The sequence below is a fragment of the Cebus imitator genome, unplaced genomic scaffold, assembly GCF_001604975.1.
Source record: "Cebus imitator isolate Cc_AM_T3 unplaced genomic scaffold, Cebus_imitator-1.0 Scaffold69, whole genome shotgun sequence".
Classification (NCBI taxonomy): Eukaryota; Metazoa; Chordata; class Mammalia; order Primates; family Cebidae; genus Cebus; species Cebus imitator.
The window spans coordinates 7687191-7702797 of NW_016107384.1; the positions used below are offsets into that span (position 1 = coordinate 7687191).

The 15607-nt window shown below is 32.2% G+C and overlaps 1 long non-coding RNA gene across 1 annotated transcript in view; it reads right to left on the minus strand.

Moving 5' to 3' along the window:
* Positions 1-13495, minus strand: part of LOC108306029 — a 65847-nt gene extending 52352 nt beyond the window's left edge. The window contains exons 1-2 of the long non-coding RNA XR_001825977.1: positions 13443-13495; positions 1112-1150 (exon numbers count right to left, since the gene is read on the minus strand). This is a non-coding gene — a long non-coding RNA (uncharacterized LOC108306029). The remainder of the gene's footprint in view (positions 1-1111; positions 1151-13442) is intronic.
* Between the last annotated feature and the right edge of the window lie 2112 nt (positions 13496-15607).

Genomic DNA, 15607 nt, shown 5'->3' on the forward strand with positions numbered 1-15607 from the left:
CATTGCCTTAGGTGTTTGAAATGCTGATCTGAAACTCCAGCATAATGAAAAGAAGGAAACCATACAGGGAAAAGTTGATAGCTGCTGGCATTGTGCAGTGTTCCATTATAACAAGCCTATAAATCTTTAATGCTAAATTTATGAATGTGTTCTTATAGAGGCATGCAATTATTAAAAACTATCCACCTACCAGCAAGTTGTAAAGGAAAGACTAAAGATTAAGGGTCAGAAAGCCTAAACTTTATTTCAAAATTTGTATCCTTAGTCATTTCACCTCTCTGAATACTACTAGTACCCTTGTATGTAAAATTAAAGGGCAGCAAAAAGTCATCTCTAAACAACAAATATATTTAACTTCAAAAAATACTGCCTGTAAACATGCTAATATCAGAGACAAAACACAAGCATTGATTTTTCAAAAGAAATACGGACTTTTCACAATTTAGATCACATAAGAAATAAGGGAATTACAACAGGTGTCGGTTCTGTGGGCCTTGCCTGAGGGTTTCAGATAAACTTACCTAATGACAAACAAGACATCATCTGTTTGAAAAACAGATTTGAAAACATGCTGAGTCTGATAACCAAACATTCAAAGTAAAACAGATTATAAATAAAAAAGACTTCAAATAAATCGTAAATAGATTAATTCTGGATATGTTAGACAGCTTCCAAGATTTTCACCAATGATAAATCATTTCATTCCAATGATTTTCACCTCATGGTACTCACCCCTTTATGTATTCCTCTCCCACATTAAATAGGGTCCACCTGTGTAGCCAATAGTACCTTGCAGAAGTAATGATGGGTAACTTTGAGGCTAGGTTATAAAAGACATGACAGTCCTGCCTTGTTTTCTCTTGGATCACTCATCCTAAAGGAAGACAGAAGCAAAGTCATGAGGACAGTCAGGCAGCCCTCTGGAGGAATTTATGTGGAAAACAACTCTGGTATCTCAGTAGGAACTCCTTGGAAGCAGATCTTTCAGCCCTGGTTAAACCTTCAGATGACTGAAACCTTAGTAGCCATCTCCACTTTAATTTCATGAGAGATCTTGGGACAGAACCGCCCATCCAAACTGTTTCCAAATTTATACCTATAGAAACTGTACCTTCAGGCAACATGATCTTGGAGTTTCCTGCATCCAGGACTGTGAGAAATATATTTGCTTTGTTTATAAGCCACCCAGTTTATATTCTGTTATAGCACTTGAACAGACCAATAAAGCAGTAATAAATAGTCAATGTATTAGTTATAGGAGTTACTGAGATTGAATTTCTTCACAGAAGTTAAAAAGCATAGAAAGACTCTAGTAAAAAATGCAATTACTGTGGCTTCTTGATTATATCTGCTGGGTGAAAAAAACTGAGACAATTATCAGGGTAATGTAAGTTTGAATTATTTGATTTTTTTCACAATAAAAATTTTTGGACATAAAGATTTATCATTTTATTTTAATTTTTCACACACTTCACACTTCCCACCAACAATTGAGTAATTACTCTATTTTCTATAAATGCTACCTTATAGTAATAATCAATATCACTATCTTAGTCTTAATACTTCAGCAAACACAATTCTTCACGAGAAGTTAGTCACCAGAGATTAAATGAAACATGTTCTTTCTGGTTAATTATTGTAACTTGAGAAACATGTATGCTGTACTTTATTCCCAAGATATATATGTATATATATTTTTTATTTAGTGAACTTATTTATTTGATGATATATATTTTATTAAATATATAAATATATAAAAATATAAAATATATTTTAATGAATATATATTTATATATATTAATTAAATAAATGATTAAATACATAAATGAATGAAAGCATCACTTTGCTATTATTGAAGAAAAATTATTTCAAAATAAAACTGTAGAATATTTTCTTTAGATACTTCTTACCCTGGAGAGAGAGACGGGGGGGGGAGAGAGAGAGAGAGAGAGAGAGAGAGAGAGAGAGAGAAACAGAGGAGAAACAAGAAAAATACACACATAGAGAGACAGAGAGAAATGAAATACTTTTAGGAATAATTAAATAATTTTTATATGTAGAGATATTTTATTTGCAGAGAAATTATTACTGCTTAACTTTAACTTGCCACTACTACAAATGAGAAAAAGAATAACATTCTGGTTTGCTAACACTTGCATATAAATTATAGTTGTAATTGTAATTGCTCTATAGATAAAGATGGCCAGATGAGCAAGAAAACTGGTAGTGATTTGGGATATATAAGAAAATATTCAGTTATATTTATACCTTAGCTACTTACCTTAGTTCAAGGAAAGTCTAAAATATACAGATTATAGGTAAGTTGCTATAGTTTCTTCTAGTTGATTCCTTCTTTTAAACTGACTCCTTTTGTATCCAGATTCCTTACTCTTTCCTTATTTGTAATTTATAACTGAATAATATTTTGGTGATTTTCATAATGTTTTAGATTAAATGTTTAATCCAATTTTTAGACCCATTTTTCTTAAAGATCTTTATAACTTTGATATCACAAGGATCTATGCAAACACAATTATGACAATTTCGGATAGCAGTGCTAAGTTATGGGACCAGCTCTGGAAATTAAACATCTATCACCTTAATGTTGGTAAGACAATCAAATAAAAAAACATTAAACAAAAACCTTTGAAAAAAAATACATTAACATCTCATTTTCCTGGTAAAATCAAATGATTTTTTTTTTTAATATTCTTGGACAATTCCAGAAAAGTTGTTTAAGTAGCTCTTCAATTAAGTTATCTTAAAATTGGAGTCTAAATTACATCCTATGTTAGAACAATTTTAAGTACATGTAGTAAATCTAAAAATAATATAATATTCAGTTAATGACAATATAATTGATTCTTGTAGTTTATTTCTTTTATTTATTTAGTGGTGGATTATATTCTTGAATAGTCATCTTGTTTTATGTTGAAGTCTAATAACTATCAAGTTTTCCATTCTTTATCCTGTAAAACTCAGAATGCTGGGAATTTCTTTACTTTTTTCATTACTTGGTGGTTACCTCTCTTCTCCATCATCCTTTATTGTGAAATGAGCCTATTTTCATTGCTCTCATTTTTCTTCTTTCTGAATGTGGTATAACATTTCTACTATTAGTCCCTACAGTCTATAAATGTTACCAATGAGAACAAGATAAGTACTGAAAGCAAAAGTATACTTTGTGTCTAAAAGATCTTATAAGCACATTAGCTTATTTCAGTGGGCTTAATGGTTTTCTTGTTTCAGCCTAGAAATAAGCCTATGCCCAGAAAGTTATGACTATTTAAATAATTAGAATTATGGAAGTAAGGGACAGCAAATTTGAAATAGCCCAATCCATTCAGCAATGCATGTTGATAATCTATTCCGTGCCAAATAGTGTTCTGGCCCCTTGAAATACATCAGGAACCAAAATAGGAAAAGCACCTGCATTAATGGAGCTCCACATTGTAAGAGATAATAGGAAATAAGCAAATTATTTGGAGAAATATGGCTAATAGGAAGAGGATAAACCATTTGGAAAGTGTGCATGTTCTGTATTGTGGTCAGGGGAGACCCAAATAAGATGAAATTTGAATAGAGACTTGAAATAAATAATACAGTGGAATGTACATTGCATGAGGGAAAATGGTTGAAGTAAGAGAATAATAGCAGTAAAAGTCATAAAACGGGAGCATGCTTGGCTTTTTCTAGAAATAGCAAGGCAGTCAGAGCATCTGGAGCAGAGTGAGCAAAAAAAGTAGGGTGGCAGACACAGTGAGGGTGGAATGGAGGAGCCAGACTAAGTCACAGCAAGCCTTAGTCTTGTATTAATGGGCTGGAGAGAAAACCAGGGGAGGCTTGAGAAGAGGAATAGCATCTTTGCCATTGTATTAAATGATTCCTTTGAATATTGCATTGATAATAGATTTTAGAAAGCAAAACTAGAAGCAGAGAAACCTGTTAGAAGGCAAGTACAATAAATCAGCTAAGAAGAGATGGTGGTGCCACTGTACATGTTTTCAGAGAAAGAAGTAAATATAGTTACATTCTGAATATTTTTAAAATACACAATTATATTTTCTGAGCATCTAGAAGGAAAAGATGGAGAAGGCTGCAAAAATTTATTTTTCTAAAAAGAATAGGATTTAGGTTTTGCACATGTCAAGTTTAAAATGCACATTCATGTAGAAGAGTAAGCAATTAAGTATATGCATTTTGAACTTTGGAGAGAGGTTCTAGGAAGAAATGTAAAATGTTAAGATGAGAAAAGCTATAGCATGCTAGTAAGCCTGAGGGTATTATCCAACAAAGAGATAAGAATTCATAATGTAGATGGAAAAAAATTACTGAGGCTATGCCTTTGAGTAGAAAAGCAAGAGGAAAAGTTGGCTTAAGGTCTAAGATTTCAGATCCTTAGTAACAGGACAAATAAAAACAGAACATAAGGGCACAAAAGCCAGAAGCAAGTGACAGGATATACATAGTGGGAGGAATTCACTCAGGTTTCCTTTGATTGCATCTAACATTCGCAGTGGTACAAGAAGCAAGGTCTTCATTCACGACGAGGAAAGGATTATTCCAGGCTTGAAGATAGAGAAAAAGAGTTGATGAATTCAGGAGAAAGAAATTGGGAAATATATTAGGCTTTTAAAAATGCACTTAGAGATAACTTGAAGTTAATAGTACAGAATTCTTAGATTAGGAGAGGAAAGATGCTTCTCTGTTTTTAATCTTCTAGTAGAGTAAAAATATACAACATGTCAGATGAAGTATGTCACTGCAATTTTGATGATTGAATAGATTGAGCAGTTTCAAGGATAAAATTGTCACATGTACATTCCACACAGACTATGATAAAGTAAATGTCTTATCCCAAAAGATCACTAGGACTTTTGTAAGTTTTGAGACCTTGACAGACAAAGTCTAGGACAGAAAAACAAAAGGCTTCTCCTAAGAGAGAAGGATGGTTTTGAAATTCCAAGAAACTAAAGGTATATTCTCTCTTTGGAAATAAGAATAAAGGTGTGGTTCAAAATGTTCTGGTAGCCTACAAAAACTCTTGGTATTATAATGTATGTTATATCTTTTATAAATCAACAATTTTTATGAGAAGATTTAGGCTATAGTTCCTTTAAATATAATTTAACCAATTTCACAGGAATTTTTGCAGTATGGCCCAAAGACAGAAGACAACATTTTCTAGCTTAAATTTGGCTCTTGTATACACCAAATTTTATTGACTTCCTAAAGCCTCACATCCTTTAAAGGAATGAAAGTTACTTGGTAGTTAACACAATGATACACAAAGTTATTATAGCAAATATTTGATTTTGTTTCACCTTTACATATCTATTGTATAAAGTGAAATAGATTTACATTACGTGAGCAGTTCCACTGAACTGCAAACTTGCAGTAAAATTCATACTGATAAATCAATGTTTATTTATCAAAATATTATAATAGAAACCTTAGTAAGGAAAGTAAAATTAATAGTCATATGATGTTTTAAGGCTATCAGATTTTCTTCTTTGTCATCCATCATTGAATATCAAGGTAGTTTTAATAGGCAAGATGATGAATAATTTCTTTTGTCTGGAATCTAAATTTTTCCCAAGTGTATGTAACAATAATCGGGTGGTCTAACCTGATATTTAATTTTACATTTCTGTGATATTCCTGGTAGTAAGATAAATATATTTGTATTTAAATTTATTTCTGTGCTTAAACGTACTGTTTGGACTAATGAATGTAACTATAATACGTCTGACATATTACTGAAATTGGTATTCATTAGTTTCAAAGCTATGATTTATTTACATCATATCATCGCAGTTTCTTTCCATTGAAAATCATGTAGGTGACTGATGAAGTTTACCAGTTAAATTTATTATGATAAGGTAATGAAAAACTGTTTTGAAAGGTAAATTAATCTTTCATGTTGACCTGTTAACAGGTTGTTACCTACCTTGGTCAAATAGTTTCCAAGTAGCTCACTCTCTAACTATTGCTAAACTTCACAAATCAGCACGCTCCAAAATCAACTTACTGGTGTTTCTTTCAACAGTACATTCTTGATTATAATTTTCTGAATTTTCTCCTCTTGATTTTTACATAGGTAAACTTTGAAGTTTTTTTGTTCATATTATCATTTTATTATGAAGGACAACAAATTGAAATTTAGAAATGTAAACATATTATACTTTTTATTAACTTATCTGTAATATTCAGATTGTAAACATTATATAATGCTTACTTTCAGAATTCTTTCTGAATTGTTTGAAATTACTTATTTTATTTATTTATTTTACATGTTTTGTAGTATAACTGTCATTACAAAAAAATTTGCCAACATAATAATTAGTCTTACAACCGATATTATAATACAATATTATGTATAACAGCAGGAGATATATATATATATATATATGTGTGTGTGTGTGTGTGTGTGTGTGTGAAATATGTATTAGAGTCATATATAGAGATATGTGGGTATGTGTATGTGTGAATAAAGCTCTGTTCAAAAATAAATACTCGAATTCTGGAAAAAAATGAAAACAATTTAGAGTAAATAGAATTTGATGGAGCTCTGTAGTTGCCTCAATCATATTCAGTTTGGAAAACAGTATAGCCTGATATGACACTATGGACTTTGAAATCACAAGCATGACTGTGAAATGTGCTACATGTGTGACCTCAGACATGTTAACATCTCTGAACTCAGATTCCTCAAGTATAATGCAAGGTTTTAAATATAACAATACAGTTACCATGATCTATTATAAGACAGTTGGTTTTCTCACGTCACTCCTCTAAACCTACAGCACTGAATCCAGGTTATCTGGGTCCCAGAAGCTTATGTATCACTCCTCAGATAAGTTTGCTTTATCATACTTAACACACAGGAAGATACAACAATAAGGAGAGACAGGGTTCCTCTAGGGAATGCATAAATACACCACATATCAAACAGGGTGCCTTAGCTCCAGCATGCCTCTATTTGGACAAAACACAGACTGGGAATCTAAAAGCCCTCTTCTCTTGATGATCCTATGAAGCCTATTGTTTCTTTTAAAAGGAATAAGTTCAAGAGATCTATTCTATGACAGTGAATATAGTTAATAAAAATATATTCTTGAAAAATGCTGAGAGTAGATTTTAAGAGGTCTTAGCATGCACAGAAAATATTTATGAAATTCTACAATGTTATTCTAGAACTTGTTGTGAGAGCTCTTACATGAGATGTGACGCTGAAAGGAACCACTTTGAATGCTAATTACCTAACACACTGGCTGGCACATAAGAAGTGTTTCATACATGCTAGTGTTCTCACTGTCATTTCCTTCTCTGCCCTTTGAGTAAATGCAGATAACTTATGGGAGATAATCTAAAGCTGTTTGTTTTCATTCTTGTTTCTTTGAAGAAAATAGGCAAAACAATTTTCTGCTAATTTGAATTGAGCAAGCCTCTTTGCTTTCTTCCAAAAATAGAGATTATCTATGGCTAATAAAAGAAAAATAGGTTATTATTATTTTTACATATGGAACATGAAGTGTACATTAAGAACCTGACAGTGGAACTGTTCGATGTAACTTGGCCATGGTCAGGACTACATACTTTGGCTCTGTTGCTAGAAGATAGTGAAAGTCTTAGTGGGACTACAGCATTACTATTTTTGGCAGCCATTGAAAAAAAATTGCATTTCTCACATTGAAATTGAAACATTAATTGGGAAAAGGTTTTAATTTGTTTCATTTTGTTTTTAGTTTTTTTCACCTAAACTTTCATTTTAGTTTCAGGGGTACATGTGCAGGTTTGTTGTATACCTAAACTTGTGCTAAAATTCATACTAAAAATGAGCATCCAAGTACCTACTATCAAGCTTTACATAATTATACGAGTGGATTTGTATTCCAAGTACAAAGCATCCCTTTTCCAGTTTGCAAAAATCCTCTATTTTTTCATTAACTTTCCTCTTGCATGCCCTTGCCATTTTTCTATATGAGCAATGGTTACTTACCTCATACACTTCCCCCAACTCTTTTTTCCTAATACAGAGACCTGATTTTATTTGAGGTGGCAATATAGCCAGCTAAAATACCACATTTTCTAGCTTTTCTAGCTTCATCTGAAGACAGTGGCGGTTTCTCACTCTCTCTCTCTCTCTCTCTCTGTGTGTGTGTGTGTGTGTGTGTGTGTGTGTGTGAGAGTGTGTGTGTGTGTGTGTTTGTGTGTTTGTAGACAGAGTCTCTCTCTGTTCCCCAGGCTGGAGTGTAGTGGCACAATTTTGGCTCGCTGCAACCCCCACCTCCCAGATTCAAGCGATTCTTCTGCCTCAGCCTCCCGAGTAGCCGGAATTACAGGCGCCAACCACCATAGGAAGATAATTTTGTATTTTCAGTAGGGACGGGATTTCACCATGTTGGTCAGGCTGATCTCCAACACCTGACCTCAGGTGATCCTCCCACCTCGGCCTTTCAAAGTTTTGGGATTACAGGCATGAGCCCCTGCACCTGGCCGACAATGGTGGTTTCTGAGATGAAAGATCTAAGAAAACGCCACTAGGTAGGATTCTTAGAAAAATCCCTTTTCTATTTTTTTTAACTTCTTCTTATTATTATTACTGTCTGAAATGTGTTCCTGATGTCTGATCTTCAATATTCATTCTTTGAACTTGAAAGTGACAATACTAAGTATAAACCAGCATAAAAAAATAATTTTAGTGAAATCTCTCTGCTATGCCTGGATTAAGAATCTCCAGGCTATAATTAAAAAGTAAGATTCTAGGTTATTTGAGTTAATAGAAGATTTCTATTAGTTTAGTGCAAATCTTAGCTGATGTTCCTCATTATATTTAACTACACAGAGAATGGAATGACAGAAAATGGAGACTTCAAAAGGGTAATAAAGTGAGAGGGTGTGAATAATTAAAAATTACTTGATGAATACAATGTACATTATTTGGGTGATGCATACCCTGAAAGGCCTGACTTGACCACTACATGCGATCTTTGCATTTAAGAAAATTGCATTTGTACACTATAAATTTATACAAATTAATATTTATGTGTTTTCATGCATATGTAAATGAAATCATATGGTAAAGAGACTTTTGTGGTTCATTTAATCACTGCATATTGATATTTTAAGATGGATGTAGAAATTAGTACTAATTTCCACTGCTATGTGAAATTACCTTCTGTTTTTGAACAATTTACCTACCCATTTTATTGTTGATGGACATTTGGGTTACATCAACATTTTTTATTGTTACAATGTTGCTAGGAACAATCATGTATATATCTTCTAGATCACATAAGATTTTTTATATTAATATACTATGACTAATTCCTAGATCACTGGATGTATGCATTTTCAAATATCTTTAGTAAGAAAAGATTGTATTTCTACATATGCTTACCAATTGAAAGTGTGTCTACTTGAGAGAGAAAATCGTATTTCACTAACATTTTAAATTATCTTTTTTTCATTTTTCCAGTTGAGTGGGCATGAAAATTTATCTCCTGTTATTTTGCTTGTTTCAATTTCTAGTGAAATTAATTTTATCATATATTTTATAACATTGTGTTTCTTGTATGAAATAACAGATGATGTTGTTTGTCCATTATCCTGTCGAATCTGTTATTCTTATTACTTCAAAATAATTACATTATATTAAAAATACACATCTTAGGAGATTTTGGAATTGTAAATATATCTTTGCGATATCCATATTTACTATTTTCAATATTAATGTAGTTGAACAAATCAATCTTCTACTTTATGGTTTTAGGTTTTATTTTATGTCTTGTTTAGAAATTACCTTCTAACCACAATTAGGTGGTTTAAGTCTTTAATCAATGTGGAATTAAATTTATGTAAGATGTCAGGAAAGAATCAACTTTCTTTTGTAAACATATAAATGTGATAACCTATGCTAGCCTAACTGACTCCATCTTAGCTTTGAGCCTGAGGTGCTCCGTGTTAGCCTCTCCCTCCCTGCCTTGGCCACCTCAGGTGCATTACTGGGTGATGCTATACATAAAGCTTTGAACTATTGAGTTTGGTTAACACTGTTCTCAGTACCTATAACCGATATAACCGTATCCTGCTTGGCAAGCCCCCCCAGCTGTTGTGAAAAACCCTCCTTTTTTGTGATTGTATGGAAATATCCTGGCCCACAGCGACTTCCTCTAACCTGCTTATTCTGCTTTTGTAAAATTCTGCTTCAGCTAGGCTCCCCCTCCCCTACCTAAATAAAGGTATAAAAAAGAATCAAGCCCCTTCTATGGGGCCGACAGATTTTGAGCTCGAGTTGACTCTAGGCCTCCGGCAAATAAAGGACTCAATTTGGAACTCAGAGTATTGAGCTTTCCTTCTAACTCGCCCAGTTAAAACATAAGTAATCAATTTTCCCAGCACCATATCTTTGTAATCTTAAGTTCTCCTCACTGGTCTGAAATGCTACTTGTTTCATTAATCAACTTTAAAATAAGCTGCATCTAATTTCCAGTGTTAGGTGCTTTCTTTTTGTGTAAATACTTAGTAGCCAAACCTTAAATCTACCCTGAATGCTGAGATTAACCTACGGTTTTCTTTTCTTTTTTTAAAATCTACTCTGTCATTTTCTGTTCAAGGTTTTACTACCCTGACAAAATAAGTTGTGACGCTGCTTTTTTTCTTAGTTCTAATGGAAAAAAATGAAAATATTGTTTTGATTGAAAATACCTGTTCTTTGAATATTTGCTAAATGTCATTATTAAAAATTCTGCATCTTTTTTTCCCCTTCTTTTTTTTAATTGTATTTTAGGTTCTGGGGTACATGTACAGATCATGCAGGGTTATTGCCTAGGTACATACATAAAAAGCTGGTTTGCTGCCTCCATTCCCCCTTCATCTACAACTGGCATTTCTCCCAGCGTTATCCCTCCCCACCCTCCCCACCTCCTGATATCCCTCACCTAGCCCCCCTGCCAACTGACCCCAGTGTGTGATGCTCCTCTCCCTGTGTCCACATGTTCTCATTGTTCAACACCTGCCTATGAGTGAGAACATTCGCTATTTGGTTTTCTGTTCTTGTGTCAGTTTGCTGAGAGTGATGGTTTCCAGATTCATCCAAGTCCCTACAAAGGACACAAACTCATTGTTTTTTATGGCTGAATAGTATTCCATGGTGTATATGTGCCACATTTTCTTTGTCCAGTCTATCATTGATGGCCATTTGTATTTACATTTCTGAAATTCATTAGAATGACCCCATGAAGATCATTCCTAAACAAAATTTGGATGTAAATACCATTTATTGTTATGCCCATATCTCTTCTCAATTAGTTTAATCTTCATCTTTGTTATTACTCCCTAATCTTAAGCATGTGGCTCCAATCAGTTTCTTTCTGCTGTTTCTTCACCTGTCATGGAGCTGCTTACTGTGGTATTGAATCTGAGTCTGCCTTTCTTTACAAGTGCTTCAGCTATTTTTACATGCCTTTCTTACATGATTCTGATATAGTTTACCTTTATTGTAAGTGACTTACTCTATATAAGTTCTGTAAAAGCAACTATTTATTATTGTTTTGTGGGAATCTATTTTGGTAGATATGAAAGATAAAAGACACATCGTGATAAAAGGAAGAGTAAGTTTATCCATTATATTGTAAAGATACTATTTCCTTTTATAAATAATATAATACATGCATTAATAATTTAATTGATAAGTGGCTGAAAATAGCTTATAGTGTTATCATTTCCAGAAACCATACATAAATTTTAACTGTCAACATTAAGGCATTAGGCCTGGCATTTATGTATTAAGTCAGTAAGAATGTGTCTGGGGACTCAAAAGTCCTGCCAGTCCTCAAATGGCAACATGTAGCTAGTTGTCTGATACATACATCAGGAATTTCCTACATAATCAGCAAGTTTGCTAGTAAAAGAAACTTTAGTTTCTAATTTAAAACTATTTTAAAGGCGTATAGCACATAAAGTACTAAAGTGATTTGTTTTGTGGTTTAGGATTTTAGATGCCATTTTTACCTATGATAACTATGCTGATTAAAAAAGGAATTGTGAATGTCATTTTGGAAAGCCTGTTGTTCCCATTTTGTCTTAAAGATAAACAACCTATGTGTAAAACATAGGCATAGATTTTTATCTACTGCACAAAATAGAATTCTCTTACAGAAATTTTGTTGGTTTAATTGTCATTTTATTCACAATTGTGTTCCCTAGCTGATGGCGAAAAACACTGAATTAACCAGGGAGAGAGAATATTGTAGTGAGTATGGAGTCACACCACCTGGATGTGCACTTATGTGTCAACAAGCTACCATATCTGATTCTGCTCTATTTATTGATCTGAAAATGTGTAATTATTTACAGTGATACTGTGTGAATATTAACTTTGAAAACACTTAAAAAACTGTGCATATGATATTTAAGTATTTTTATGTTAATTATGTGATTTTTACTACTATAGGCTATTACTAATTTTACTGATGCCAGAAAAATTATGTGTATGGCTGTATCTATTTAGAGGACTGTAAGATGATTATATACATACTGGAATTATAAAAGAATGAAATGTTTAAAGCCAGTTTCATGTTTGCATGTATGTCCCCTCTGGTTTTCCTAGTAATTAAGAGCTCATGTTTTCAAATCAGAGTACCCTACTTGAGTCTCAACCATGTCATTTACTAGAAATATAGTCTAATGTTAGTGTAGAAGTTCCTCACCTGTTAAATGATGTTAATAGCACCGACCTCACTGGATTGCTGATGGGATTAAATAAGTTAGTGCATATAAAGTATATTGGACACTACCTAGCATACAGCTAGTGTTCAAGACTCCACAATAATTTTTGAACATGTATGTGTATTTATGAAATATTTGAGGACATTTTAATATCACTTTAGAGGCTCTAAAGAAGAATTATAAACTTAGTAGCCAGAAATATGGTAATGTGCAGGCATTTCCAATATAATATTTTATTAGAAGTTGAAGCTAATAATATGTTAGAATTCTGCAAACAAGGTAATAGAAAATCTGCCTTATCAATCTCAATGGCTTAACATAATAAATTTTACTACTACTCACTACATAGTCTAATGAGATTGGAAGTTATGTTAGAGGGTTTTCATGAAATCACTAAGGGTTACAGTTTCTTTCAACCTGGAATTACCACCATTTTTTACATTCTCCTCCAAGATTATAACAGAAGGGAAAGGCATAGGGCAGGATTCTGTATGGAATATACTTATAAACGAGACATGGATCTGGTTTATATTACTTTTTTATCTAGCAATTTGTTAGAACGAAATGCAGCTGGAATTAGGAAATATGTTCTTTCTATTTACTCAGGAGGAAAATGAAGTAAATTCTATATGTTCATCATATTTCACCCTATTATAAATATTAAAATTGTATTGCAAATGTCATATAATTTTTCTGCAAGTCATACTTACCATCTAATATTGCTGAAGCATGTGAGAGCAGCTCTATAAAAACAATACAAAACCTGGAAAAATAAAATGTGATCATGAATATGTTGATGCGAATGATGAATCATTAAATTATTTTAACAGTATGGTGTTTCTTATGCTGATAGTAACATAAACCAGTAATAACTATTTCTGAAACTTGGCTCCTGAAAATAACATTATGTATCATAATTCTGTAAAAAATGCTAACAGAAAATGTGCTAGCAGCCATTATTCATTCTATATATTTTTAAGAGTTCTGGCAAGGGATCACTCCATAAAGTAATTATTTCAGCAAATTTATTCACAAATACAATATTTTTTTCTTTTAAGTATGTCATATTCAAAATACAATGATTGAAAAATTCATGGTTGCATCTTTATAATGCTTCTATTCACAGAAATGATCAGTACTTGCCATATAAAGCTCAGTGGCACAACAGCTATCTCTATCTGATAATAATTTTATCAAATTACAATATTTGTCACAATATTATAATTTATTTGCATAAAGGGTGAGCCATATTGCAATTGCATTATATCACAAAATGTTTTATAAATAACTATGAGTATCTATCTAGCCCAATTTCCTTTAACTTTTTTTTCAGGTATCATAACAGTTTTATTGAGGTATGATTTAAACATAACTTTCACACATAGTTATTTACAATTCAATACATTTTAGTTATTTACAGTTTAGTAAGTTTATATCATTGTGTGGTGGTACATCTACCATGGTCTAATTTAGATATTTCCATTGAACCTACTTAAAGGCAATCCTCATATCCATCCACATCCCCAGGTAAATATAGTTACGATTTCTATTTATGTAAATTTGTTCTGAATATTTTATATAAATAGAGTGATATAAAACATACTATTTTGTATCTTGCTTCTTTCATAAAGATTTTGAAGTCAATTCACCTTCCATATACATAATTTATTCCTTTTTATTTATTTATAGTATTCATTGTACGGATATATCACATTTGTTTATCTAATCACCAGTTGGGTTTCTACTTTTTGGCAATTGTGAACAAAGCATCTATGTACATTGGCATACTAACTTTTGAGTGGGGAGTGTATGTACCACTTTAATTCTCTTGGATAGATTTTTAGGACAAAAATTGCTGGTCATATGATAAACTTATGTTTAGCTTTTTAAGAAACAGATGGACTTTTGCAAAGAGATTGTACTATTTTTATTTGAACCAGCAATTTAGAAGAGTTCCAGTTTCTTGAAATCCTTCTAATACTTGGTATTGACTATCTTTTATATTATAGTCCTCTGGTCCATATATAATAAGATATCATTGTGATTTTAACTTTAGTTTTCCAAATGACAATTGATGTTGAGAACATTTTATAATGTTTAATAACAATTTGTATGTCTCCCTTGATCAAAACTGTTTTGTCTATTTTTTAAATTGTTTTGTTATTATTTTTGAGTTGCAAGCTTTATTTATATATTCTGGATGAAAACTCTCCATCAGATATATGATTTGCAAAAAATTATATTTTAGCTTATTGTTTCTGAGGGTAATTTTAATATATGTTTATACCTCTAATATATGTTTAAAATATGTTTATATATGAGCAACATAAATATATTGCTTTTCAAGAAGGAGTCCAATGTCTATTTTGTCAGACTTTTTCCTCTGTATATATGTACAAAGATAAAACCTGTGATCTAGATACCTACATATACCTTTATTTTCCTTATGTGTATTTGAGGTTTACATTAAAACCTATCTTTCTATGTCTTTTCATGGTTTCTAAACTTCCTTAACATTACATTATATGCAGAAGTGATGGTGGCAGAGGACAAGAAGCTAGAATTCTATGGTCAGACCCATCTCAGAGATCTTGTTTCTAACAAATCCAACTTAAGACCCTTGTGTTATTCCATATATACTATTTATATTTTCTGCCATATCAATCCAGAAAAGAATTTCGTACCTTTTATTAATTTCCACAAAACAAAAAGATACAACACTAAATGATATGGCTTGGCTGTGTCCCCACCCAAATCTCATTTTGAATTGTAGCTCCCATAATTCTCATGTGTTGTGGGAGGGTCCCGGTGGAGAATCGTTGAATCATGTGGGTGGTGTTCCCCATATTTTTTCCATGATAGTGAATATGTTTCA